The sequence below is a fragment of the Rhinopithecus roxellana genome, chromosome 18 (assembly GCF_007565055.1).
Source record: "Rhinopithecus roxellana isolate Shanxi Qingling chromosome 18, ASM756505v1, whole genome shotgun sequence".
NCBI classification, from domain to species: domain Eukaryota; kingdom Metazoa; phylum Chordata; class Mammalia; order Primates; family Cercopithecidae; genus Rhinopithecus; species Rhinopithecus roxellana.
The window spans coordinates 84380878-84408136 of NC_044566.1; positions in this window are offsets into that span (position 1 = coordinate 84380878).

The following is a 27259-nucleotide window of genomic DNA, read 5'->3' on the forward strand; positions in this document are numbered from 1 at the left end:
TGACTGATAGTCCTCGAACTCATCAGGGTCTTTCCTGCTTCAGGATCTTTTGCATACTGTTGCTGTTGTCTGGTCTCTCTTCTCACCTAACTTGTCTCTGCTCTTTGCAATTCTCAGAGAGGCCTTCCCCGATGACATGTACAAACTGGGTTATCCTTTTTTTTTTTTCTATCCTAGAACACCATTCTTTTCCGTTATTGCACTTGTATTTTATACTCATATTTGTTTGTTAATTTATTTAATGTCTGTCTCCTGCAAGAGCATAAACTTTAGATCTAGTAGACATAATCAGGTCCCCATTAGTAATTGAAAATAGAGAAGAATTATTTTTAAGGAAACTTACAGAAAGGAAATATTATGCCCTGTCTGGTCTGAGTGTTGCAATACTGGCAATACCATTCAAATAGAAGGGACATTACAAAAGAACCAATTTTTAAAAGACTCAATCTCAAACTATAAGTTTTCCCATACTATTTTAATTCTACAAACTACCATCAAGGAAAAAAGAACAGGATCAATTTATAGCTATAAGGCTTAGTATCCCCATAAGCCTTTTCTTTTCTTTCTTTCTCTTTCTCTCTTTCTCTCTCTTCCTTTCTCTCTCTCTCTTTTTTTCTTCCTCTTCCTCCCTCTCTCCCTCTCTCCCTCTCTCCCTCTCTCCCTCTCTCCCTCTCTCCCTCTCTCCCTCCCTCCCTTCCTCTCTCCCTTCCTTCCTTCCTTCCTTGCTTGCTTGCTTGTCTTTAACAGGAAAAACCCCATTCATTTTCTATTATATCCCCTTAGGCTTGAGCCTGTTGAAAAAACTTCCTTAATAGTGTTCGAATGAAAAAAAATAAAAAGAAAAAAAAGGAAAAGTGATGAGAAAATTAATATAATGAAATAATCAATGCAAATGACATACCGTTGTCTAGAAAACCCCTCAATCAACTCTCTTAGAATTACTGAATCTGAGGGGTAATTGTGCCCTAATCTCTAATTGTAAGATCAAGGCATGCTGTCAAAAGTACTGCCAATTTTAAATAGATATTTTATGATACTCATTTTAAGGCGGAATTTCTAAGATATCAAAAACCATTTATCCAAAACATAAATCATTCACATAAGTATTAACTAAAAATCCTTAATTTTGGTAAAACCAAAATTTATATTCATCCTCAAATAGCACCCATCAATGCTTTATTTTTCTAGAGTCTGCAAGTACAGAAAAAGTTTGAATAATTTTTTAAATAATAATTTTAAATTATACCTGTATCAGGTGAGTTAATCTGAAGTGTGTTGACATAGCTAAAGAATCAGAGGTTTGGGAGGAGGAGAAGAAACTTATGTATAATATTTGTTTTATGAAAATACATAATGTATCTACTGTTTAAATTCTATGTTGTTTTGCGGAAACAATTTAATGTGCATACATAGTAGCAGTTTATAATTTATAAATGATTTTTCATTTATTACTCATTTTACAATATATTTTATGTTTATAACGATTTTTTAACCTCCCCTAGACCTTATAAAATGATGTGATTGGCTTAAGCAATCATTAAGGTTCTTTCCAGCTTTGATTCCATTATGTTTTCAAACTGTGACTCTGCCTAATCACAAGTACAGCTCAGTAAATCCCCTTTCCTCTGTTTCTGTGTTTGTCTCCGTCACTTTGGTGTTCTCCCAGTAGACACATCGAAGGGCATGCTGATTAAACTAGTCAAATTAACTCTTTGCCTGACTCCATCCTCATTAGGCTAATGAGCAGACTTAGGAGTACATCTGTGTGTCTCAGTTGTCTTAGGTCAGAAGTACTGTCACTGGGAGTACCAGTGAAAAGTTGTAATTGTGACATTCTTTAGGAGTTTTTAGCTGGCAGCTCATTTTCCATCCTTTCTCAAGAGGGAGCATGTGGCTCTGCTGAATGGAAGTTATAATGTGTTGGGCAATCTCATTTTCTCTGCTGGATCATTGTTAAAGAGAGTGTAATTTTGTTTCCTCCCCTGGAAAGAGTTTCTTGGGTAGGCATGTGTGAGAGATGTTGAACACGTATTAATCAAAGGGTGAGGGGGGAAGATTCTATTATCACCATAAGGTGCTGTGAAGTGATCGATCTTCATGATGAAGTAGCCATGTGAGTAGCTAAACTACAGATTTGTTTATGATTAAGTGTATGTTTGTGTGTAGGGGATGAGAGAAGGTGTCTTGGAGATAGATTTGGGGGAAGGACAGACAAGGAAGGGAGAGAAAAAAAACAACCAGTTTCAAAGGTTGAGTGTCCTCTGATTCTAAAAGGCATACTTCCCCTGTTCGAATTACACATCAGAGCACTCATTTGACTAAGTGACAAGTCATATACATATTAAAACATAGGTCTAAAATTTTTACACTGGCCAAATGATTTTTAGTGCTTGGATATATTTGTAAAATATAAAACACTGAGGGTTGATAGCAAAATAGCCAGCATATGGTAGGTGCCAAATACATGTTTTTGGATAGACAGAAGGACACTGTGAACAGTAGTTGTGTTTAGATATTACAGCTGGCTGAGGCCCCCAGTGGGAGCTGGTGATAGCCTACACAATACCTTCCTTTGGCTCATCAAATAGTGTGAATGAAGATATGGTAATACCTCCAGGGATTATGGTCCATTTATGATGGAAACTATTTGTTTTCTAGGAAGAAAAAAAAATTTGCTGTCTCTAACTCTGAGATTGGGTTAGGTAGAAGTTTCTCTCTTTGGGCCTCTCAGGGGTACAACTGTGTTGCTACATGAGCCCTACATGGGCTAAAATGTGAATATAATCATACACTGCATAATGATGTTTTAGACAATGACAGGCCACATATACCGTGATGGTCCCATAAGACAACTGTATTTTATGATATTTTTTTAATATTTAGATATGCTTAGATATACAAATACCATTGTGTACAATTGCCTACAGTATTTAGTACAGTACATGCTGTACAGGTTTCTAGCCTAGGAACAATAGGCTATGCCATATAATCTAGGTATATAGTAGACCATATCATTTAGGCTTGTGTAAGTACACTCTATAATGTTCACACAATGACAAAATCACCTAATGATTCATTTCTGAGAACTTACACCCCTAGTCAAGTGATGCATCCCTGTATATACAACGAGCAAACATCGCATATTCTGGAAATTATGAGGAAACTATGAGTTTTCTAAAAACATAAGACATTTAAATTATGGCTTTGTTTTTTTACATTTCAAATCTTACTACTTTCCAGTTGTGTGACACTATCCTCACAGGGCTCAAAGCATTGAACAGTAGATCCCAGTGCTTCATTTATGGTTCTGTGGCAGCTGAGAAAGTCATCTATTGGGAACTATAGCAGATCCAGGGAGTGCCTGGCACAATTTCTGTATCAACAGTCTACGTTTCTATGTTTCCTAACTTTTGATTTGCACAGATCTTGCCAAAATGCTTAGCAATTGTAGAACATCTAGACCCATCTATGCAATGAGGATTAGGTATACTGTAGAGACCAGTACCATGTGAAAAACAAAACCTGTTGGTAATGGAAGACTCCTTTGTCACTATACTGTTTCAGATTTCACCAGTAGGTTTACGTCCTGGCTCTGCCTCTTAGCATGCGTCTGTTCTTTTTGCTTTTTTTTTTTTTGAGACGGAGTCTCGCTCTGTCGCTCAGGCTGGAGTGCAGTGGTGCGATCTTGCTCACGGCAAACTCCACCTCCTGGGTTTACACCATTCTCCTGCCTCAACCTCCCGAGTAGCTGGGACTACAGGCGCCTGCCACCACACCTGGCTAATTTTTTTTTGTATTTTTAGCAGAGATGGGTTTCACCATGTTAGGCAGGATGGTCTTGATCTCCTGACCTCATGATCTGCCTGCCTCAGTCTCCCAAAGTGCTGGGATTACAGGCGTGAGCCAACATGCCTGGTCAGCATGTGTCTGTTCTTATCATGAGTCTCCTCAACTATAAAATGGGGATAATTAAAACCACCTACATCGTAAGTTCATTGTGAGGCATAAATGAAAAAATGCATGCAAAACGCTTAATACACTTCTTTGCACATAGAAAGCTCTCAGTTAATGCCAGCTGCAATTACAAATGTAGCTCACTGTGGCTGGGTTGGAGTAGCTTCTTGAATCTCAAGGTGTTACAATAATCAGTGACATAACATTTTTTTTTTTTTTTTTTGAGTCTCGCTCTGTCGCCCAGGCTGGAGTGCAGTGGCCAGATCTCAGCTCACTGCAAGCTCTGCCTCCTGAGTTTACACCATTCTCCTGCCTCAGCCTCCCCAGCAGCTGGACTACAGGCGCTCACCACCTCGCCCGGCTAGTTTTTTGTATTTTTTAGTAGAGACAGGGTTTCACCATGTTAGCCAGGATGGTCTCGATCTCCTGACCTCGTGATCTGCCCGTCTCGGCCTCCCAAAGTGCTGGAATTACAGGCTTGAGCCACCGCGACGAGCCCCGACATAACATTTTTATTTGATAAAATGCAACTTTTAAACTTTGGTGTAATTAAATCCTCCTAGCCAAGAGGAGACCCCTCGGCTACTGTGGTACCAGGGAACTAGAATGGTTCCTTGGAAATTTATATCAATGTTGTCTCTCTTGCAAAATAAACAGGATGCTCTACTCTATTTTTCTCCATCAGAGAGAAAGGCTACCCAAGCAAAGTGACTTAAGCCCTACAGTATAACTGAGTTTGGGAATTAGCTCTTTTTCTGTGAACACCAGCCTGTGCCTACCCATTATGCACAGAGGAATGAACTTTTAAAGGTGCACTGAAGTATCACAGGAGTTTATTGATTATGGTGAGCATTCCAACCCAAACCATGCTCGAAGACCGGAAGTTTAAGAGTGTAGAAAAAGTTCAGGAGATGTGAAGAAGAATTGTTGCTGATGTTACCTGGGCCAACAATGAGGGGCAGCCCAATAATCTGGACATAAAAAATCAATTATACACCAAATGTTTCTATAAAACAAACAATATATCAGAGCAAAGATATATGATTATCTTAAAAAGGCAGAATATCTTCCATCCAGGCCAAACTTGAAGGAAAAGTATTTTTATGGCAAAAGGAAAAAGGAAATTAAAAAAGTCTTAAAGCCGATTGATCAACAGTATGGCAGGGCACAGTGGAAAAATATAAACTTTCCATCTCTAGCTATGTCCAGAAGACTGGCTTTCCTGAGCTGTGGGTCCAAGGACCTGGCCTGTGCAGCACACATATTCCTCAGGACTCTGGTGACTTGACCACAGCAGCCATTTGGCTCAGGCAATAAGCTTCTAATTCGATATCCATCAAGCAACTTTCCAGTGAGCCTTGGCCTGCCCAGATCCATCAATGGAGCATTATATTTTTTTTTTATCATAAGTGAATACATTGGCATTCTAGATTCCTTAATGTCAGACTTGTGAATTGGGTTGGTGTGAGTTATTTCCTGGTGCCTGATTAACTCTGGATGTACTGACTATTGACTTTCCAATCTCCATATTTAAGACCATACCCTTGGTAACTACACCAAGGTGACTTTTTTCAGGAAGCCACACCAGCTGGCTTTTCCCAGGAAGTATTGCTTTCTCTTTCTCAAACTGCAATGTGCATATGACATGAATATAAGGAAATATCAAGACTTTATCGATACAGGTGGTATTAACATTGTGTTAACATCACCAATGAAATACTTGCGAAGGGGATTTAAAAGTTGCCTCTGAATTTGAACTTCTTTCCAAAGTCTGCTGAATACTGAAAATAAACATCCAATAGGAGATGGTGGAGCAAAATGGCTGAATAGAAGCCTTTGCTCTTCATCCCCCACAGCAGGAACACTAAATTTTAACAACTAGGCATAAAAAAGCACCATCACAAGAACCAAAAATCAGGTGAGCAATCACAGTACCTGGTTTTAACTCTTCTTGCTGAAAGAGGCACTAAAGAGGGTAGAAAAGTCTTGAATCGATAATGCCACGCCTCTGCCATCCTCTGGCAGTGGCCTCCCCCAAGAGTCTGTGCACTTGGGGGAGGGAAAGCACAGTGACGAGGGCACTTTGCGTTGAACTCAGTGCTGCCCTGTCACAGCAGAGAACAGAGCCCTGCTGTGCTCAGCTGGTGCCCACACATGGAGGGAGCATTTGGACCAGATCTAGCCAGAGGGGAATCACCCATCCCAGTGGCTGGAACTTGAGTTTCTTAGCAAGCCTCACTACCATGGGCCAAAGTGGTCTTGGGTCCCAGGTAAACTTGAAAGGCAGTCTAGGACACAGTGATTCCTAGGCAACTCCTAGTGGCATGTGACCCAGCCATGTGGCATGTGACCTAGGGAGATACCAGATGAGAAGGCTAAGGAAGTTCTTGTGCCACCCCTCCCCCAACTCTAGGCAGTACAGCTTGCAGCAAATGAAAGTGACTCCTCCCTTCTGCTTTAGGAGAAGAGAGCAAATAGTGAAGAGGACTTTGTCTTGGATGTTAGATTCCAGCTCAGCCACTGTAGGGCACTGGGTCATGAGGTCCCCATTCCAGGCCTTAGCTCATGAACAACATTTTGAAACACTCCCTCAACCAAAAGGGAGCCTGCTGCGTAAAGAGCTCTTGGGCCCTAAATAATCAGCAATACCCAGGGAGTGTGCCGTGGGCCTTAAGTGAGACTCTGAGATGTGCTGGCTTCAGATGTGACCCAGCACATTCCCAGCTGTGGTGGCTATGGTGAAAGGCCCCTTCTGTTTGAGAAAAGCAGAAGGAAAGATAAAGGAGACTGTGTCTTACACTTTAAGCACCAGCTCAACCACAGTTGGATAGAGCACCAGACAGGCTGTTGGGGTTCCCAGGTCTAGGTCTAGGCCCCCGGACAGTATTTCTGGACCCGCCCTTGACCAGAGGGAAGCCCACTGCTCTGAAGGGTGAGTCCCAGGTCTGGCAGCATTCACTACAAGCTGAAGAGCTCTTGGGCCTTAAGTATCAGTGGTGGTCTGGTGAACCTCCCCTGTGGGCTGGTGGCAGTGGTCCCCACAAGGAGAGGCTCCTTGGCCTGTAGAAAAGGGAGGGAAGAGGGGAAAGGACTTTGCACTGTGATCTGAGTGCTAGCTTAGCCACAGTAGAACAGAACATCAAATGCATTTCTAAGGTTTTTGACTTCAATCCCTGGCTCCAAACAGCATTTCTGGACCTTCCCTGGGCCAAGGGGAACTCACCACTCTGAATGGAAGGAAACAAACCTGGTTGGCTTTACCACCTGCTGATCATAGAGCCCTAGGGACTTGAGTAGACATAGGTAGTAGCCAGGTAGTGGTTACAGTGGGCCTTGGACGAGACCCAGTGCTGTGCTGGCTTCAGGTCTGAACCAGTGCAGTTCCAGTGGTGGTGGCCACAGTGGTGCTTGTGTCCTCCATCCCAGTTCCAGGTGGCTTAACACAGAGAAAGAGACTTCAGTTGTTTGGGAGAAAGGGAAAAGAACCAGAGTCTCTAGTAATCCAGAGAATTATTCTGAGTCTTATCCAAGACCACCAACACAGTACCTCTATGAGTCTTCAAGAACCATAGCATTATTGGGCTTCGGGCCAACGTTCCTTTGAATATTTACAAAGTCTCCTCAAGAAGGATGGGCACGAACAAGCCCAGACTGCAAAGACTACAATAAATACCTAATTGTTTCTTGCTAAGATACCTATGAACATCTATAAGTATCCAGACTATCCAGATGACCTCACCAAAAGAACTAAACAAGGCATCAGGGACCAGTTATGGAGAAACAGAAATATGTGACTTTTCAGACAGATAATTCAAAATAGTTGTATTGAGGAAACTCAAATTCAAGATAACACAGAAAGAGAATTCAGATTTCTATGAGATAATTTTAACAAATAGATTGAAATAATTAAAAAGAAGCAGAAATTCTAAAGTTCATAAAATGCAATTGACATACTGAAGAACGCTTCAGTCTCTTAAGAGCAAAATTGATCAAGCAGAAGAACTAGTGAACTTGAAGACAGGCCATTTAAAAATACACAGAGGGGACAAAAGAAAAAAGAAAAAAACAATAAAGCATGCCTACTGGGTCTAGAAAATAGACTTGAAAGGGCAAATTTAAGAGTTATTGGACTTTAAAAAGAGGTAGAGAAAGAGATGGGGGTCAAACATTTATTCAAAGGGGTAATAGTAGAGGAGTTTCCAAACCTAGAGAAAGATATCCGTATTTAAGTACAAGAAGGTTGTAGAATACTAAGAAGATTATACCCGAAGAAGACTACCTGAAAGCATTTTATAGGCTAGGCACCGCGGCTCACACCTGTAATCCTAGTAGTTTGGGAGGCCGAGGCTGGAGGATCACGAGGTCAAGAGATTGAAACCATCCTGACCAAAATGGTGAAACCCCGTCTCTACTAAAAATACAAAAATTATCCAGGTGTGGTAACACACATCTGTAGTCCCCAGCTATTCGGGAGTCTGAGGCAGGAGAATCACTTGAACCCAGGAGGTGGAGGTTGCAGTGAGCTGAGATTGTGTCATTGTACTGCAGCCTGGGCGATGGAGCCAGACTCTGTCTCAAAAAAAAAAAAAAAAAAAAAAAAAAAAAAATTATAATCAAATTCCCACTTATTTGTGGGAACATCAAAATAATAGCGATTGAACTCATGAAGATATAGAGTAGAAGAATGATCACCAGAGGCTGGGAAGGGTTGTTGGCAGTTGGCTGGGGGGAAGTGGGGATGGTTAATGAGTACAAAAACATAGAATGAGTAAAACCTAGTATTTGATAGCACAACAGGGTGACTATTGTGAATAATAATTTAATTGTACATTTTAAAATAGCTAAAAGAGTATAATTGGATTGTAACAGAAAAGAAAAATGCTTGATGGGATGTTTACCCCATTTCCCCTGATATGATTATTACGTGCTGCATGGCTGTATTAAAGTATATCATGTACCCCATAAATATATACACCTATTATGTACTCATAAGAATTCACAATTAAACTCTACATAGGACTTTTGCACTTTCAGTAAGACAAGAACAAAAGAGAAGTACCCCTTTGCAACAACCATCTCAATTTGCTCTTTTTAAAGTAAGAATGTGTTGATATAAAATTTGGAAGACAATAAACCTACTATCAATGGCATATTTTGCTATAAAAGCTGAGCCTTGAGCAAATGTGAGAATAAACTCTGGCAACTTTGATCAACAAATACTAATAATGCTGTATGTTTATAAGTGCTTTCAATATTTCTAAAGTTCTTTGTACTTCTTTCATATCATTTGATATTCAATAACACCCCAGTAAGGCAGTAGAGAAGGCAGAATTGTTATTCCTACTTGAAAACAAGAAGCAAAGAGACAGGGAGCTTATCAGGCTTCCTCAACATCAACTGACTAGTTTAGTTAGTGGAAGAGCAGAGGAGGTAAAGCTCACCTGTAGTCCCCTGTGTGTTTCCCTCAACACAAGATACTGTCTGTTCATATTCACTTTGGCTGTTGACAGTACTCATGGCTATAGAATGGATGGTAGAACAATCTCCACAGATAGTAAGGATTAATAGGTTGTGCTGTAAATGATCAGGTGCGGTGACTCATGTCTGTAATCCCAGCACTTTGGGAGGCCAAGGCGGGTGGATCACTTGAGACCAGCAGTTCGAGATCAACCATGGCCAGCGTGGTGAAACCCCATCTCTCCTAAATATACAAAAATTTTGGAGTGGTGGCTCACGCCTATAGTCCCAGCTACTAAGGAGGCTAAGGCAGGAGAATCACTTGAACTTGGAAGGGGGAGGTTGCAGTGAGTTGAGATTGTACCACTGCACTCCAGCCTGGAAACAGAGGGAGACTCTGTATCGGAGGAAAAAAAAAAAAAAAAAAGGTTATGCTGTATTCTGCTTATTTCATGTCAGTTGTCATTTGTCTATAGTCATAGCCTAGGAAACTTTCAGCTCTAGTCATTCAGATTATTTTGTGGGGACTGTTTTCAATTAACATTGTAACACGGGTCCTTTGTTACATATTGTTTTTCCATAAATGGTGATGGAATCAATTCTATATGATCAGTTCTGTATTTCCACATCTTTTCAAGATGTTTAGCCAAGATGGAAATCTCGTTTGTTGTCATGGAAAAAATTTGATTCCCACAGAGGCATCGCACCTGTAATTCTGGTCTTTTCATTATCGCCTCAGATAAAAAAAATCAGCTTATCCTTTCCAACACAACTCTCGAAATAGCTGTGTATTCTTTCATAAAACCTTTTTACTTTGTTGCAGTTTCCTTCTGAGACTTCCTGATTTTCAATGATTCTACTCTGGATGGTTGAAAATGCTAAAACATTTTTCTTTTTCATCAGATCTGTTCTCTTCAAATCCCTCTGCTGCTTTTCCAAACCACATTTAAACTTTGTGAGTTTTTTTCTTTAAGATTTCTATCGAACTAAAATTTTAAACCAATCAAAAGAAATAATAACTATAATACAACTCCTCAATTTTCAGCAATAAATAATTCTGGCAACAAGAAGGAAAAGAAAAGAAAATTAAACTACTGAATGCATTTTCATACCATGCTGGGAAGGACAGCTATAGAGAATTATTAGATTCTCCTCTATAAATGTCTTAGTACAGAACCTGGTGTTTTGCTAAGTTTTTTTAAATCCCCCCAAAGGATGTGAATTATCTAGCCAAAAATGTTTATAGGGGTAAATGAGAACCAGATACTTTATAAATAGAACAAGAAAGGGAGCCAGGGAGGGAAGGAAGAAGGGGAGGGGAGTGGGAAAGGATCAGGAGAAGAAGAGAGAGAGTGAGAGAAGGAAAAGCCTGGAGAAAGAAAAATCTGCCCTGCACAAGCTGGTGCCTTGCAGTAGTCTGACATGATACTGGGTAGTAGAAGGATCTGGCAGGATTCTTCTACTATAGATGAAGCAGGAAGCTCTGAAACTTTCCAATTTCTTTAGAACAATATGGGATAGATCCTATAGTTCTTCTGTTGTCCCAAGGACTAGGACCTGACATACAAAGAACAACCACAGAACCATTCACTTGTAATAGTAAAACTGAATTTTAGTTTTTGTTGTATTTTATAAATGCACAATTTATTGAACAAAATGATCAATGCACTCCACAATGCATTGTAAATATTTCTATAGGCAGTTGTAAAGGATATTATCTCTTGAGAAAAGTGCTTCTGGTATTTTCTATAAATGTGGCTGGGGTCAAGACCTGTTGGTCTTGACTAACTGGTATTTTATGCTGTTACAGGAAGTCTGGGGCAGGCGGGGGATGGCTTAGTAAACATTAGCTCTTTCTGAATCAACAGTAATATTGAACCTGATATCTGAATACTCAGGTTAGAATGTTATTTCAATCCTGTCAGTCTCCCATTAGTAGGTACTGATTGCAATAAGCTCTAGATTTTCAGAAGTACTTTATGGAAAATGCCATAAATCAGAAATTAAGACAAAGTGCAATTTTGACAAAAGTACATTACAATTAGCATTAACTGTATTGATTGGTCTATAACAGAGCACTGTTTACCAATGGAATCTAGATGCATCTGCTCTTCTGTAACTGCTTATTTAGGTGGAAGTTTATGAGTTTTCTATGCTAAGTGTCTTGCTTTAAATCTCTTTTTCTTTCACGCTAGTAAATAGAAATAAGTTTTCTCTCTTATACAGACCAGAAAGAGATTAATAGAATGCCAGTACTATGCTTTTCAAGATTCATACATGTTAACAAAATGAAGTGATAAAATTACTAATTGGATTCAGAAGGTAGAACTGTGACAAGAAATACTTTTTAAAGGGTTTTTAAAAATTGTGATTCTTATTGGAAGGAGGTGGATGGGAAGATACTCCTTATGTTGGGATCTGGAATGGCCTAATTAACTTTGGAAAGTCTCTGTTTTATTTAATTCTGTATTAATATCTTCCTTAGAATACTTAGTTTTCTTAGATTTTGTTCTCTCTTGCAAAATGAGAGGGTTCAAAATTACTTAATTTCAATTGATGCCATTTTCTCTGGAAAGCTGCAAAAAGTCATCAGACAGCAATTATTTATGCATTTACTATTTTATTGTTAGTGCTATGTGCCTTCCAAATGGAACTGCTACAAATAAAAATTTCATATTTGTCAGGCTTCACAATGTTACATTGGTAATATTAACTGGGTCTACCTTTGCACATGTGTGTATATCTGTACATATGTCTTTCTAGAAAAGAATATTCAGCACATGGAGAAATTTTAATAAATAGTTAGATAGACTACAAGAAAACACACATTTAGTTTTAGGCCTATTGCAGAGATAATTTGAGGCCTAAAAATCATAAGCCTTTCATTAACACATTTATTTGTAGAGAAAATTTGTCTCTGAATATATAGTGGATTGAAAACCCCTGGACAGTGAATGAGTCATGTGCCTTTGTATTTGCCGTAGCAACTAATAAGAAGCCTGAGTAATTTACCTGGTAATCTGTAATCTTGCTTCAAAAAAGTATTTAAGGTAGAGTACTGTAGAAGCCACACATAGAGGTGCAAAAGATAAAAGAATTAAAACCTGTTAGGAAAGAGAATGACACTCTCCAACCTGGGCTAATATTGAATTCTGCAATTTTAGCTCTGAGTTTCCTGGAAAATAAGACAAGAAGTAAAACATGATGGATAAATATTTGTCATTATCAAATGTAAGAAAGTAAGTCATTTTGACAAGAACAACAAGCTTTTACTGATAAAAGAATCTGAAATGAATTCATATGAAACTGTATGAGGAGAATATTGAGCTACATGAAGTGCAGCTTGAAGACCAGATATTTAAAAAGCGGAAATGTTTTTAGTATAAATATTTCTTATATTGATATTTGAAAAAAAAAGCTCTGCCTGCTTAATATTAAAATATAAGTCAGCAGTCATGAACAAAAATGTTATGTGGAAAGATTGTCATATCCTAGAAATTAGATGGCTGCCTAGAGAGTTACATAAACAAAGAATAGCTGGAAAGAGTTCAGCATAACAACAGCAGCTACAAAAATAAACTCGGGCAAAAGCTGTGCTAAACAAAAGCTTCACCCTGGCAAGCTGCCAAGGGAAGTGACTCAGGCTAGGCAGAGCCTTTCCTGAGAAACCTCTGCCTCCTGGTCGGGAAGTTTTCCCCTCAAATCCTAAGCTTTTCTGGTCGTTTTATCTAAGAATTCTGCCTAGAGTAACATTTGTTAGCTTCTACCTCGCTTAGCATACTGTGATCTTGACATCAGGGCAAGGAGCTCGCTCTTATCTCGGTGCATCTGCACAGTCAACTTCCTCAGTTACAAACCTCTCCCACCTACCCTCAGCCCCTGCTGGGCCCAGTATCTACTTACCAGTTCACATATAGCCTCTGCTTAACTACTACTACCTTCAGGAAGTCTTCCCTGACTACCTAAGTCTGAGTAAGTTTTCCCCAGGTCAGTGATTCTCATGCCTGGCTGCACATCAGTATCACCCGGTATGCATTTGAAATACACAAGGCCTAGGCTCCACTTTTGGTAATTTAGACCAGGAAGTTCTGCTTTAATTGTCCTGGGTGAGGCACAGGCGTAGAGAGTTGTGAAAGTTCTCCAGGTGATTCTTTTTGCTTTAATTTTTATTTCTCAGCGTCAGCACACTGGACCCAGCTGATTCTAAGGAGCAGGTGATACTAAGAACCTCTATTCTGTATTATCTATTAGCTCTCTGCATTTCCCTGTCATAACACTTACCAATTCAATTTAATGCAATATTAATTTATTGAACATCTGCTATGTGTAAAGGATAACTTGGTGAATAATTACTGAATAAAATATACAGTATCACTGTTTATAAAGCTTACAGAAGACTAGCGCAATGAATACTGAGCCAGTTCTTTGTAAATGCAGAGTATTTAAAGAGGAATATTACAGAGTACAATGTACTCTGTATTTTGTAACCAGAAAAAGTAATCTGCAGCAGGTTGAATCATCTTTTGCAATTTTTTTTTTTCCTTAGGATCTCACTCTGTTGCCCAGGCTGGAGTACAGTAGTATGATCTTGGCTTACTGCAGCCTTGACCTTCTGAGCTTCCCGAGTAGCTGGGACCACAGGCATGCACACCATGCCTGGCTAATTTTTGTATTTTTAGTAGAAATGGGGTTTCACCATGTTGCCCAGGCTGGTCTCTTTCTTCTGACTCGAGCAATCTGCCTGCTTCAGCGTCCCGAAGTGCTGGGGTTATAGGTGTCAACCACTGTGCCTGGCCTATCTTTTGCAATTCTTGACACCAACCTATCTATATTGACAATACAATATAGATGTATTAGAATTATACATCTATATCTTTTATCATATGACTTTGCAGTACTTTCCTACAACGGGCCTTTCTTGCACTACTGACATTGAGCACATGGGAATTGCTTTGGCCAATGGAAAGTTAATGGACATCATGGGGCAGAGGCTTCTAATGTATTTGACATTTTGTGCTCTAGCGATTCACCAGGCAGAGAACATGCTCTGAGAAGCCTGTGCCCCAGAATTAACACAAAAGTGTCTTCGACCTGAACCCAACTCATAGTGAGGAACCATGCCCAGACAAACTGCAGTCTGAAGTAGAACCTCCCAATGGAGCCTAGCCTAGATCGAGCAAAGTATAGAGAACCTGCAGACTCATGGGTATGAGAATGAATGCTTTTGTAAGCCACTGACCTTTGGGATGGTTATATAGCATTACTGTGGCAACAGCCAACTAACACATGAGTCTGGGGCTCAGGCCACACTGCATTTGCCTAAATAAGCCATGTTTAATTTATCTTGTTCATCATTGTATTTCTTATTCCTATTATACTGTGTGATATGTAGCAGGTGCAAAAAATGTGTGTTGAAGGAATAAAAATATGGTTTTTGACCCCAGCGATCTCATAGGATAGTGTATGAGGCAGTTCTGTGAACAAATAGTTACAATGTGAAGTGATAAATGCAGTAATAGAAGAGCTATGATAGCATGGAGGTAGGAAGTCTTCAAGTCTGGTGTTACCTACACCAGGGAAAAGTGTCAAAAAAAAAAAAAAAAAACAAAAAAAACAAAGCACCCAGATTTGAATATAATAAGAGCTACTTATTTTGTCCATCAGAAGTTTTTATTAAACTTGCTGGTATAAGGTGGGCTACTTTGGAAGTCATATAAAAAGACTTACAGTTCCTGCCGTGACTTAATAAATTATATGTTCAAACATTTTCAATATATGCACTGAATAACATGAGATATATAGAATCTACATTGCACACAATAAAAAGGGCAATGGGCTTACAGCTGGGGTCTAGTGAATGAAGTTCCAGAGAGTTGTAGACTGGAATATGTGTTTATTCTGAAAAGGCAAGTTGTGGCCTTATAAATCAAAGTGAGAACTCATCAGAAATTGCACAGTGAGGGATAAGGAGTGGGAGAAGATGAAAGTGCAAGATGCACCTACTCCCTGTTTTCAACTGTGCATTGTAAATAAACGTCCTCCCCAAATCACCAATGACCAACAACTGTCTTCCTTCTTCTGACTACGTGACTCAGTCCCTTTCACACATGGTCCTGTGAGAGCTTATGGATTCATAATTTGATCAAGGTTAGAAATGCATTGTCACTCCTGACTAGGTATTGCAGAGAGATATTTAGAAGGGTTGTTTATAGGGAAGAAATAGCAACATATTTTGAAGAGCTGTGCCTCTCAGTGTTCATTAGTACCAATTTGTTGGCTTCTCATTGGAACTCCTCTGCAGCCTTCTGCTAAGTCATTTACTCCTCTCTATTCTTTGTCTTCCAAAAAATGTGTTAAAATCTCTAACTTGCTGAGATCTCCTCTATTTTTATCTTGCAAATATACACTGAAATCTTTAATTTGCTGAGATCTCCTTTACACTATCTTTTTTCCTTATGGATTAATGCCCCCTTTCTGGTATTTTAGCAGGGTTTGGGAAAGCAGAGGGCTAAAGTGTGTGTGATCAGTCTGACATTTTTAAATCCAGAAATCGACAACTTTATTCATTATAAGTAAAAATTGGAAACAACGTACATTTGCAAAGACAAGGAAGTTGTTAAATAAATCAGGTATATGCCCAGGCTGAAATTACATGTGAGCACTAAAAGTTATGGCTTTGAAGATTATTTAATGACAAGGTGAAATGCTCAGAATAGAAATTAAGGATAAAAGTCAGACTGTAGAATTCTCTTTACAGTCTGACCCTAATTCTCCCATTCACATATCAAAATGATAATAGTTGCTAGTACATTTGGATGGTGAGGTTATAGCAAATTTATCTTATTTCATTATTTTTGCAATTTAAGATATCAGTTTATTTTGTGTATTGCTTTTATAATTGAAATAATACAAAATTCTATGTAAGTCTTTTTTTCATCTGATGTTTTAAAGAGCAAATCCCTCAAATCTTAGCAATAGATGCTTTTATCTGTAGGTGACTAAAGCAATCACAATTTGATTATTTTACTGTTCAATTTCCAGATTAATTGATAACATTTTTTAAAGATCCCAAACTCCCAAATTTTAGATGATTGAAAGTCTCCAAAGATACCATTTCTTCTGGAACATTTTGCTGTCCCCCACTACTTTCCAGATAATAAGAGAAGATGATGGGGTTTTGCAGATAAAGGTCTTTATGCTATAGCACTGCTAGCACAAATACACTTTTTCAGCACTCCACCCTTATGCATTCAGTTATGCACAACTGGGTATGAAAAGCATTCACATTTCATCTATATTAAATGTTGTAAATTACATTCTCAAAAGTCCCTGAGGTGTACCTACCAGTCGCACTAATAACTTTCAAACAGCATGACCAAAGCAGGAAGTAGCATCCCTAAATAAGACGGGAGGTTCTGCTTAAAGCCTCACCATGGGACATTTCATTTATTTTGAATGTGTGTGCAATGATTTGTTCATTTCTAGTTTTTCAGATTCCAAGCAAGCCTTCTAGATTATAGAGGTGAGAGTACTAACATTTTCTTCTAGATTGTTAAGTTCCTTAGCTCAAGTGACAGGGTACATCTCTAGTCGATTATCTTAAATGTTATGATGGTTCTGTTTTTTCAAAGTCTATTGCCCTGAATAAAAATCCAAGCTCCCTGTTATGTTCTTCAAGGTTCTGTATTGCTGACTTTAAAGGTAATGTTAAAGGAATGAACAAGGTGAACAAGGGTCTTGTTGGAATGGTCAGAAATAGCTGTTATAAATGTGAAAGATGAGCACAGTGTGGACGAGAGCGCAGAGACTCTTGGCTGTGGTTCAGTGGGGTGGACTGGGGTGGAGCTTGGCTTTTTCAAGGGATGGAAAGAAAGCCTATGTGACTGTAGGACATGTAGCAAGATGGAGAATCATGCAATATGGGACCTGGGGAAGCTGTGGTTTTCAACAATACTAGTCTTGAGTAACCCAGATCTCTGACTTGGGCATTATTTTCTCCTCCTCAAAGTTTCGATTCAATGCCCTGTGTTCCTGATAGCCAACACTATGTGTCTTCTTCTACCCAGCATCGTGCCTTGCAGTGGGCCCTGTAGCAGGTGAGCGGGAGACGCAGAAGTGGGCTCCAATCCTAGGACAGAAACTCTCTACAACAACCTTCTCTGCTGGCCAAAGATGGCCTTTGACTGAGAGTTATTTCTTATAGACTGCAAGATCACAGTTCCCTAGATTTAGACAAGAGAGAAATTTAGAAATTATTAGAAGGTAACTTAAGACTCATTCCAATACCTTTCAATTCAATTGGTGAGAAATCTGTGTACTTTACAACAACAGGGTAAATGAGTGTGAGGCATGGAGAAAGAAAAAGATTAATGTCTGTCTCATCTACTTCCATTAGGAAAAGCACAGTGTCTACTGTGGCCTATCACCATATTTGTGGAGCCCAGCAAAGTGCCTTGCATATGGCAGGTTTTATAATAATGTGTGTGATGCAAATAAATAAATGGCTACTTTCAGGACTGGGGCAGGGAAGGTCCAAGATGAGCCTGGACCATTCTGTTATACCAGAAAGTAAGGAAGTAATTAAAAAATTTGTGGACATATTGAAAGGATCTAGAAGCCAGCTTGAAGAGGTTTTCACTGGCCAAATACAGAACGATTTTAATTATAAATGTAAATAAGGACATAACTCATTAAAGAAAATAGAAATTGGCCAGGCACGGTGGCTCACGCCTCTAATCCCAGCACTTTGGGAGGCTGAAGCAGGCAGATCACGAGGTCAGGAGATGGAGACCATCCTGGCTAACACAGTGAACCCCGTCTCTACTAAAAATACAAAAAAATTAGCTGGGCGAGGTGGCAGGCACCTGTAGTCCCAGCTACTCAGGACGCTGAGGCAGGAGAATGGCATGAACCCAGGAGGTGGAGCTTGCAGTGAGCTAAGATTGCACCTGTGCACTCCAGCCTGGGCAACAGAGCGAGAGACTGTCTCAAAAAAAAAAAAAAGAGAGAAAATAGAAATCTATGAGTCTATACTGAAAAGAATTAGATAGTAAATAAAAATGGGAAACAAGAGGGCCTTTCCTTACAGGTTATTTTAGACAGATAAATATGGATAGGATAGTGAAGTCGGAAATTCACCATTTTGCAATGATCATAGTAAACATTGGTTCAGGCTAGAATCATCAATGGACGCTAAATCTATGGAGAAGAGTGTGATGAAAAGCAGGATATTTACAGATATTTACATGTTCTTAAGATGACTAATCCCAGATAGCTTACTAGTTGCAGTGATACATGACATAACTTAGAATAAATGCAATCTATATACAACATGTGATCTTAGACTGGATTCTGCATTGGAAGTAAAAGTAAATATCATAAAGGACTTTAGTAGAACAATGAACAAAGTTAGAATCTAGACTGCTTTCTTAAAAGGTATATATCATTGTTAAATCTCCAGTTACATTAATGAATAGCCTTATTCTTAGGAAATACACACTAAAATATTAAGGAATAAAAGGGCGTGACATATGCAACCTATTCAAAAGAAGTTCAGGAAGGAAATATACATAACATACACAGAGAAAAGAAAAGGTACAACAAATATTGCAAATGTGAAAATATCTGTGCAAGGGGTATTATGTTCAGTATAAGTTTTGTAACTTTTCTGTGAGTTTGAAAGTATTTCGAAATACAAAGTTAAAAAAATAATATGACGAGTACATAAAACAAAATAAGGTCAGGGAAGGTACAAACTGAGTACTAATACTAGTCAAATAATGAGAGGAATTTTGACCAGTGGAAATTAGAGGGCGAAGAAGTCAGGGGGAAAAAAAAATGCAGACAAAAACTGTAGGAACTGAGCTACCAAAGAGGGAAAACAAAGGCATAAGGGAGACCAAAGGGTCCTGTGCAACTAAACTGTATAAAGTTAGAAAGATAAATCGGCCGGGCGTGGTGGCTCATGCCTGTAATCCCAGCACTTTGGGAGGCTGAGGCAGGTGGATCACGAGGTCAAGAAATCGAGACCATCCTGGTCAACATGGTGAAACCCCATCTCTACTGAAAATACAAAAATTACCTGGGCATGGTGGCTCGTGCCTGTGGTTCTAACTACTCAGGAGGCTGAGGCAGGAGAATTACTTGAACCCTGAAGGCGAGGTTGCAGTGAGCCGAGATTGTGCCACGGCACTCCCGCCTGGCAAGAGAGTGAGACTCCATCTCAAAAAAAAGAAAAAGAAAAAGAAATAAATCAGCAGTTGTGATTTGGAGATACGTTGTTAGAAGCTATCTTGAAGTCCAAGGGCAGACTATCAGTGCATGCAAATTCAAACCACCACTGAGGTTGAGCATCCCTAATCCAAAAATCTAAAATCTGAAATCCTCCAAAATCCAAAACTTTTTGAACACTGACTTTATGGTACAAGTGAAAAATTTCACACATGACCTCACGTGATGGGTCACAGACAAAATGCAGTCAAAATTTTGTTTCATGCACAAAATTATTAAAAATATTGTATAGACTGGCCACAGTGGCTCACACCTGGAATCCCAGCCCTTTAGGAGGCCAAGGCGGGTGGATTCCTTGAGCTCAGGAGTTCGAGACCTGCCTGAGTAACTTGGTGAAATCCCATCTTTACAAGAAAAAAAAAAAAAAAAAAAAGGCCAGGTGCAGTAGCTCACACTTGTAATCCCAGCACTTTGGGAGTCTGAGGCAGGTGGATCACGAGGTCAGGAGTTCAAGACCAGCCTGACCAATATGGTGAAACCCCATCTCTACTAAAAATACAAAAATTAGCCAGGCATGGTGGCAGATGCCTGTAATCCCAGCTACTTGGGAGACTGAGGAAGGAGAATCGCTTGAACCTGGGCGGCAGAGGTTGCAGTGAGCCAAGATCGTGCCACTGCACTCTAGCCTGGGTGACAGAGTGAGACTGTCTCAAAAAAAGAATAAAAAAAAAAAGGTATAAAATTACCTTCAGGCTATGTGTATATGGTATATGTGAAACATAAATGAATTTTATGTTTGAACTGGTTTTCCATCCCCATAATATCTCATTATGTATATGCAATATTCCAAAATTGAAAAAATTCAAAATTTGAAATGCTTCTGGTCCCAATCATTTTAGATAATGGATACTCAGATTGTACTATAAATAATACATCCAGTCTTAATAAGTGATAACATACCATAAGGGTCGAGAGAAAAAAATTTTAAGTGTGATTTTAGAGAAGAAAATATTATTTCTAGCTCTTTCTAAATATAAGTAAAAAAACCAAACAGAAACCCCAAATATGCTGCTCATATATTTACTTATAAAACTAAAACTCAAATATGCTACTCAGAAAAAGGACAAGTTTTTTTTTTTTTTTTTTTTTTTTTTTTTTTTGAGGCAGAGTCTCACTCTGTCGCCGGGGCTGGAGTGCAGTGGCCGGATCTCAGCTCACTGCAAGCTCCGCCTCCCGGGTTTACGCCCTTCTCCTGCCTCAGCCTCCCGAGTAGCTGGGACTACAGGCGCCCGCCACTTCGCCTGGCTAGTTTTTTTTGTATTTTTAGTAGAGACGGGGTTTCACCGTGTTAGCCAGGATGGTCTCGATCTCCTGACCTTGTGATCCACCCGTCTCGGCCTCCCAAAGTGCTGGGATTACAGGCTTGAGCCACCGCGCCCGGCCAAAAGGACAAGTTTTTACAGTGAACTTTGGACTCAATTCAAATTCCTTCAGAATTTTTATTTTATACTGCTATTTGTTAAATTGCCATAAAATTATTTGAAAGAAGGTCTGCATTTTCTTTCTTTTTTTTTTTTTTTTTTTTTTTTTTTTGGAGACGGAGTCTCGCTCTGTCGCCCAGGCTGGCGTGCAGTGGCCGGATCTCAGCTCACTGCAAGCTCCGCCTCCCGGGTCCACGCCATTCTCCTGCCTCAGCCTCCCGAGTAGCTGGGACTACAGGCGCCGCCATCTCGCCCGGCTAATTTTTTGTATTTTTTAAGTGGAGACGGGGTTTCACTGTGTTAGCCAGGATGGTCTCGACCTCCTGACCTTGTGATCCGCCCGCCTCGGCCTCCCAAAGTGCTGGGATTACAGGCTTGAGCCACCGCGCCCGGCCAAGGTCTGCATTTTCTAATCATTGGCAGCTCTTTCTTTCCTCAAGGTACTTCAGCATACTCGATCAATCCTTCATTCAGCATTCAAATGATAAAACTGATTCTCATCTCAAGGCTCCCCCCTTTAGCTGGGAGCTACTTTACTGCATGCAATATGCCCTGGACAGCCAGCTGCTTCAGCTGGCCCTTGTGGGAGCCATCAATTGACCCAGAGAGAGTGTTTGGCAAGATCAAAGGCAGCTGTAAGGTCAAGGAGGCTAAGGCTGGCACAGAGGCCAGGAGGCTTAGCCCCTGAGGAGGAGGTAATTGGTAGTTCTGTATTTCAACGGAGTGAAGTGGGTAAAAGCTAGATTAGAGAAGGTCAAAGAGAGAATTGAAGGAAAGAAATTTAAGGGCACAGATGCAAACTATTGGCCAAGAAGAATTGATTAACCAAAAGAATAAGGTTAAGAGGAGAAGTAATCAAAGCCGAAGGAGACAACAGGGGATACAGCACTCTCCTGGGACATAGTTCAGAGTTTGGGCAAGATGAGAGAAAGGAGAACGGCATTACAACCAGATGAGGGGGTTGAAAATAAAGGTTATAGAAAAAGCTACCAGTTATGAGACAGAGTTGGGAAAATTGGACTCAGAGAAATTAGATCCTATAGAGTGTAATAAGAAGGGCATTTAAATCCATATGTCAGAGTGGTTAATGGATTAGCAGCTGTGAAAAATACATGTGGGACAAGGATAAAAGAGGAAAGAGTGTTACTAAAGAAAAAGGAACAGAGAGAGACTTCCAGGAAGAAATATTTTATGTTAAAAGCCGTCACTAAGCCAAAAAAAAAAAAAAAAAAAAAGGAGCCCAGTACAATGTTCCTTTATAGGTGCCTATAAGATTTCTTATTAAAGAAAGTTGTAACCATAAAATATTTGCTTTATAAAAAGTCTATGTTTAATATACATGTAGAATATAAAGCATAATAATAAAATACTCATGAACCTATCACCCTAACAAGCAGAACTTTACCAAACACATGTAAAATGGAAGCCTCTTCTCCTGACTCCATGCACAGCAATAATATGCATTTATGCATTTGTGCTTATCCTTTCCTAAGATAATTTTCCCACCTATGTATATATTGCTAACATTAGATTGTTTAGTTTTCCTTCCTTTTTGACCTTTCTAATTATGGTAGAGCAGTACCACTATACTCAGTTTTATATGCTTTTTTGCACCAATGTTTATGTTTTGTCTTTGTCAAGACTCTCCACAGAGACAGAGTCAATAGGAGAAAGAGGTGGGGGCAAGAGAAAGAGAGCGAGACAAATTTTACGACATTGGCTTATGCAGTTGTGAGGACTGGCAAGTCTGAAATGTCTAGGCCAGGCCAGCAGGCTGGAAATGAAGACTCAGGCAGGGTTGGATTTCTTTTTTCTTTTTTAATTTGTTTTAAATTAACAAATATTATATATATTCATGGTGTACAACACAATGTTCTGAAATATGTATACATTGTGTAATGGCTAAATTGAGTTAATATATATATCACCACACACACTTATTTATTTGTAATGAGAAAGCTCAAATCTACTTGCTCAGCAATTTTCACGTAATGTTATGAACTATAGTCCATGTTGTACAATAGGTCTCATGAACTCATTCCTCCTGTCTGACTGAAATTTTGTGTTCTTTGACCAACATCCACACAATTCACTGCCCTCTGCCACCAGTCACTAGTAACTACCATTCCATTCTCTGCTTCTATGTATTTGACTTTTTAAAATTCCATATATAAGTGAGATCATGTGGTATTTGTCTTTCTGTGCTTGGTTTATTTCTCTCAGGCCAATGTTCTCCAGTTTCATCAGTTGTCACAAATGACAAGATTTCCTTCTTTTTTAAGGCTGACTAGTATTGTACTCTGTTCATATACCACATTTTCTTCATTCATTCATCTGTTGATGGATAGTTAGGTTGATTCAATAAGCTATTTTGAATAATGGGGCAATGAATATGGGAGTGAAGATTATCTCTTTGATATACTGATCTCATCTCCTTTGGATGCATATCCATTAGTGGGATTGCTGGATTATGTGGTAGTTCTATTTTCAATTTTTTGAGAAACCTCCAAACTGCTTTAATGGCCACACTCATTTACCTTCCCACCAACAGTATACAGGTTTCCTTTTTCTCTACATCCTCACCGACACCTTTTTTCTTTCATCTTTTTGATAATAGCTATTCTGACAAGTGTAAGGTTATATCTCATTGTGGTTTTAATTTGCATTTCCCTGATGATTACAGATACCACTGAATATTGTTCATATACCTATTGGCCATTCGTGTGTCTTTTTTTGAGAAATTTTTATCCAGGTTTTTTGCCCATTTAAAAAATCTCATTATTTGACTTCTTGCTATTTAGTTGTTTGAGCTCCTTAAATGTTTTGGATATTAACCCCTTATCTCTTGTGTAGTTTGCAAATATTTCTCTCATTGCAGAGGTTGTCTCTTTACTCTGTTGAATGTTTCCTTTATAGTACAGGAGTTTTTTAGCTTGATATAATCTTGCTTGTCTAGTTTTGCTTTTATTGCTTGTGCTTTTGGAGTCATATTCAGGCAGTGTTTCTATGTTGCAGTCTTGAGGAAGAATTTCTTCTTTTCTGAGAAACCTCAATCTTTGCTCTTAAGACCATCGACTGATTAAATGAGGCCCAACCACATTATGGAGTGGGGAGACTCTGCTTTACATAGTGTCTACTGATTGTAAGTGTTAATCTCATATAAAAATAGCTTCACAGAAATATCTAGACTAGGTTTTGACCAAAGATCTGGGCTTTATAGCTTAGCCATGATGACACATAAAATGAACCATCCCATGTTTCTAAGAGTGACTTATTGTTGTGTGTAGCTCTAGTTTATTTTAGAACACTTACCATTCCATTATTTTAGCATTCTTTTCTCAGTTGACACTTAGATGTTTTCATTTATCTGGTGTTGTGGACCAAGCGGCAATAAATATTCTTGTACATGTCACTTGTGCACATATGCAAGAGTTTAGGAATGGAATTGCTAGTTCATAGGCTACGTTAATTAAACTTTAAAAGACTGTAGACTGGGCACAGTGGCTCACGCCTGTAATCCCAGCATTTTGGGAGGCCAAGGTGGGTGGATTGCCTGAGCTCAGGAGTTCAAGACCAGTCTGGGCAACACAGTGAAACCCTGTCTCTACTAAAAATACAAAAAATTAGCCAGGGGTGGTGGCATGCACCTGTAGTCCCAGCTACTCAGGAGGCTGAGGCAGGAGAACTGCTCGAACCTGGGAGGTGGAGGTTGCAGTGAGCCAAGATTGTGCCACTGCACTCCAGCCTGGGGGAAAGAGCGAGACTCTGTTTCAGAAAACATCATTTTAAAAAGTGTAAAAACTGTTTGCTAAGGTGATTGTATCAACTTCTTTCAAAACATTTTAATAAATGTTATAATTTTCAATATTTGAGTTCCAAAAATAGGTTTAGGTACATGAAAAGAGTTCATTTATTTTGACAATTTGACCCTCATCTACTCTTCTACTCCCTTTGTGCTTTTATATTTACCCCAGGTGATTTAGAAGCAGGAATCAGAAGTGAGGAAAAATTTTTAAGGAGCTTTTAGTAAAGACATTGTAAGCTACTCCTTCGTGTAGTAAATATTTATTGAGCATCTGCTACGTACCTAGCACTGTGCTAGGCATTAGATAGGGTATATAATGATTTATCACAACTCATACCTGCCTTCAGAACTAAGAGATTGAAAGACAGATGTGTAAATAGGTAAATAATTACTAACAGTTTAAAGTAAGTGTAGGACACCATGTTTGCCCACAGGAGGATTACTTATTTATAACCTTGAGGATTGAAAGGCATTCCATAAGATAATTTAACCACTTCTTCTAACTATAATATGTAGGCATGGTTAGATATGGATAGGTATATGCATAAGTAGATGTGTGGCATTACATCTAATCAATATTTGAATTGTTATGTAGTATCTATTGGAGTTTGTACTAAGTACGCCTCCCTGGAGTTGTACATTATAGAACTTCTCACATGTACAGAGATATGATGGTTAATTTTACGTGTCAACTTGACTGGGCTAAGAGATGCCCAGATAGTAAAACATAATTTCTGTGGTATGTCTATAAGTACGTTTTCAGAAGAAAGGAGCATTTGTATCAGTAGACTGAGTAAAGATTGCCCCTACCAATGTAGATGGGCATAATCCAATCCACTGAGGGCCTAAACAGAATAAAAAGGAAGAATAAGAGTGCATTTTCTCTCTCTGTTTAAGCTAATTGGACTGGGGACTTAGCACCATCATCCCCAGACTTGGACTGAATTACTTCACCAGCTTTGCTAGTTCTCCAGATGGCAAGTTGTGGGATGCTCAGCCACCATAATCGTGTGAGACAATTCTTGTAATACATTCCCGTGTGTGTGTGTATGTGTGTGTGTATCTCCTGTTGGTTCTATTTCTCTGGAGAATCCTGACTATTGCAAGGGAAATTCAGTAGAACAGTTTTTCAGCTATTTGCAGCAAGAAAGCACTATCCTTAAACTAGGAATGGCTAGTAATAGGTACCCCAAATCCTTTAGGTCATGTCAAAGCCATTTCTGAACTCATCTTATGGACAACTGACTCTATTTCTTTCAGCACTAAACCAAAGTAGCTTGAGAAGTGAAATTTTCTTAATCCTGACAGCCTAACTTGAACTGAGAGTCTAGAAAGAATGTAGAGAGACATTTCTTCGTTCCCTCCCAGTGATGACACAAGGTAAAGCCCTCATGGACTAAACCCTTTTCATCTCCTTGAAGTTCACATAACTTTACCAGATGATACAGGTTATTTGTAAACAATACATTTCTTAGAATAATAAGCATCTATTTTTAAGATAGTAGCTGGTTTTTAGCCTATTGTTTCTTTGCTGCGTATTTGTTAACAAGCATTTGTATTAAGAATGTAAGATCTTTCCTTTGCATAATTCATTTTCTGTAGCTACTTTTCATAATCAGGTCTTTGCAGTCTGTAATAAGTGTCTTTATAGAAATGCATGACTATAAAAATAGGCTAAAATTCAATACATAGAAACAGTGAGCTTCAGACCAGCTACCAGGAAGATTTATTTTAGCAATATCACTCTATGTGAGGCTGCTGCCTGGTACTTTTTATCCAGCTTACAATATTTTATCTCCTTACGTTGGCTAGAGTTAGTCCTAAGAGTAGGATTCATCTTTAGGAAACTTTAAGTGTCAATAAGCTATACTGGTCTTGCAGAAGACTCCAGCCCCATCTATTCTGAAGAGTACGACACTTCATTCCAGTAATCTAACAGTTCCTTTAGTTTCTACACTTCATCTGTTCCTGGTGTCAATTTGTCTGTCTTCCTTCTCCTAGTCACACTAGCTATCATAGTACTTACAACTGTACTATAGAAGGCAGGGAGTAGTGAGGGCACAGAGCTGAAAGCAGGCTATTAAATGAAACTCTATGCACCAATCTTTAAAATCATCAGTGATCTCCCGCTGTCCCACTTTTGGAATTCTGATTGCCAGAAGTATGATGTGTATTCACAAAGTTCCCTCACCTCCAGCAGGGAATTAGATAATTTTTGGAGAAATATAACACTTCTAGAGTTGGGATCCCCAGATTCTAACATTTGCTCTCTCACCAAGCCTTGTTTACTTCAGAGCTAAACGTCTTCCAAATTCATTCATCGATAGAGAAA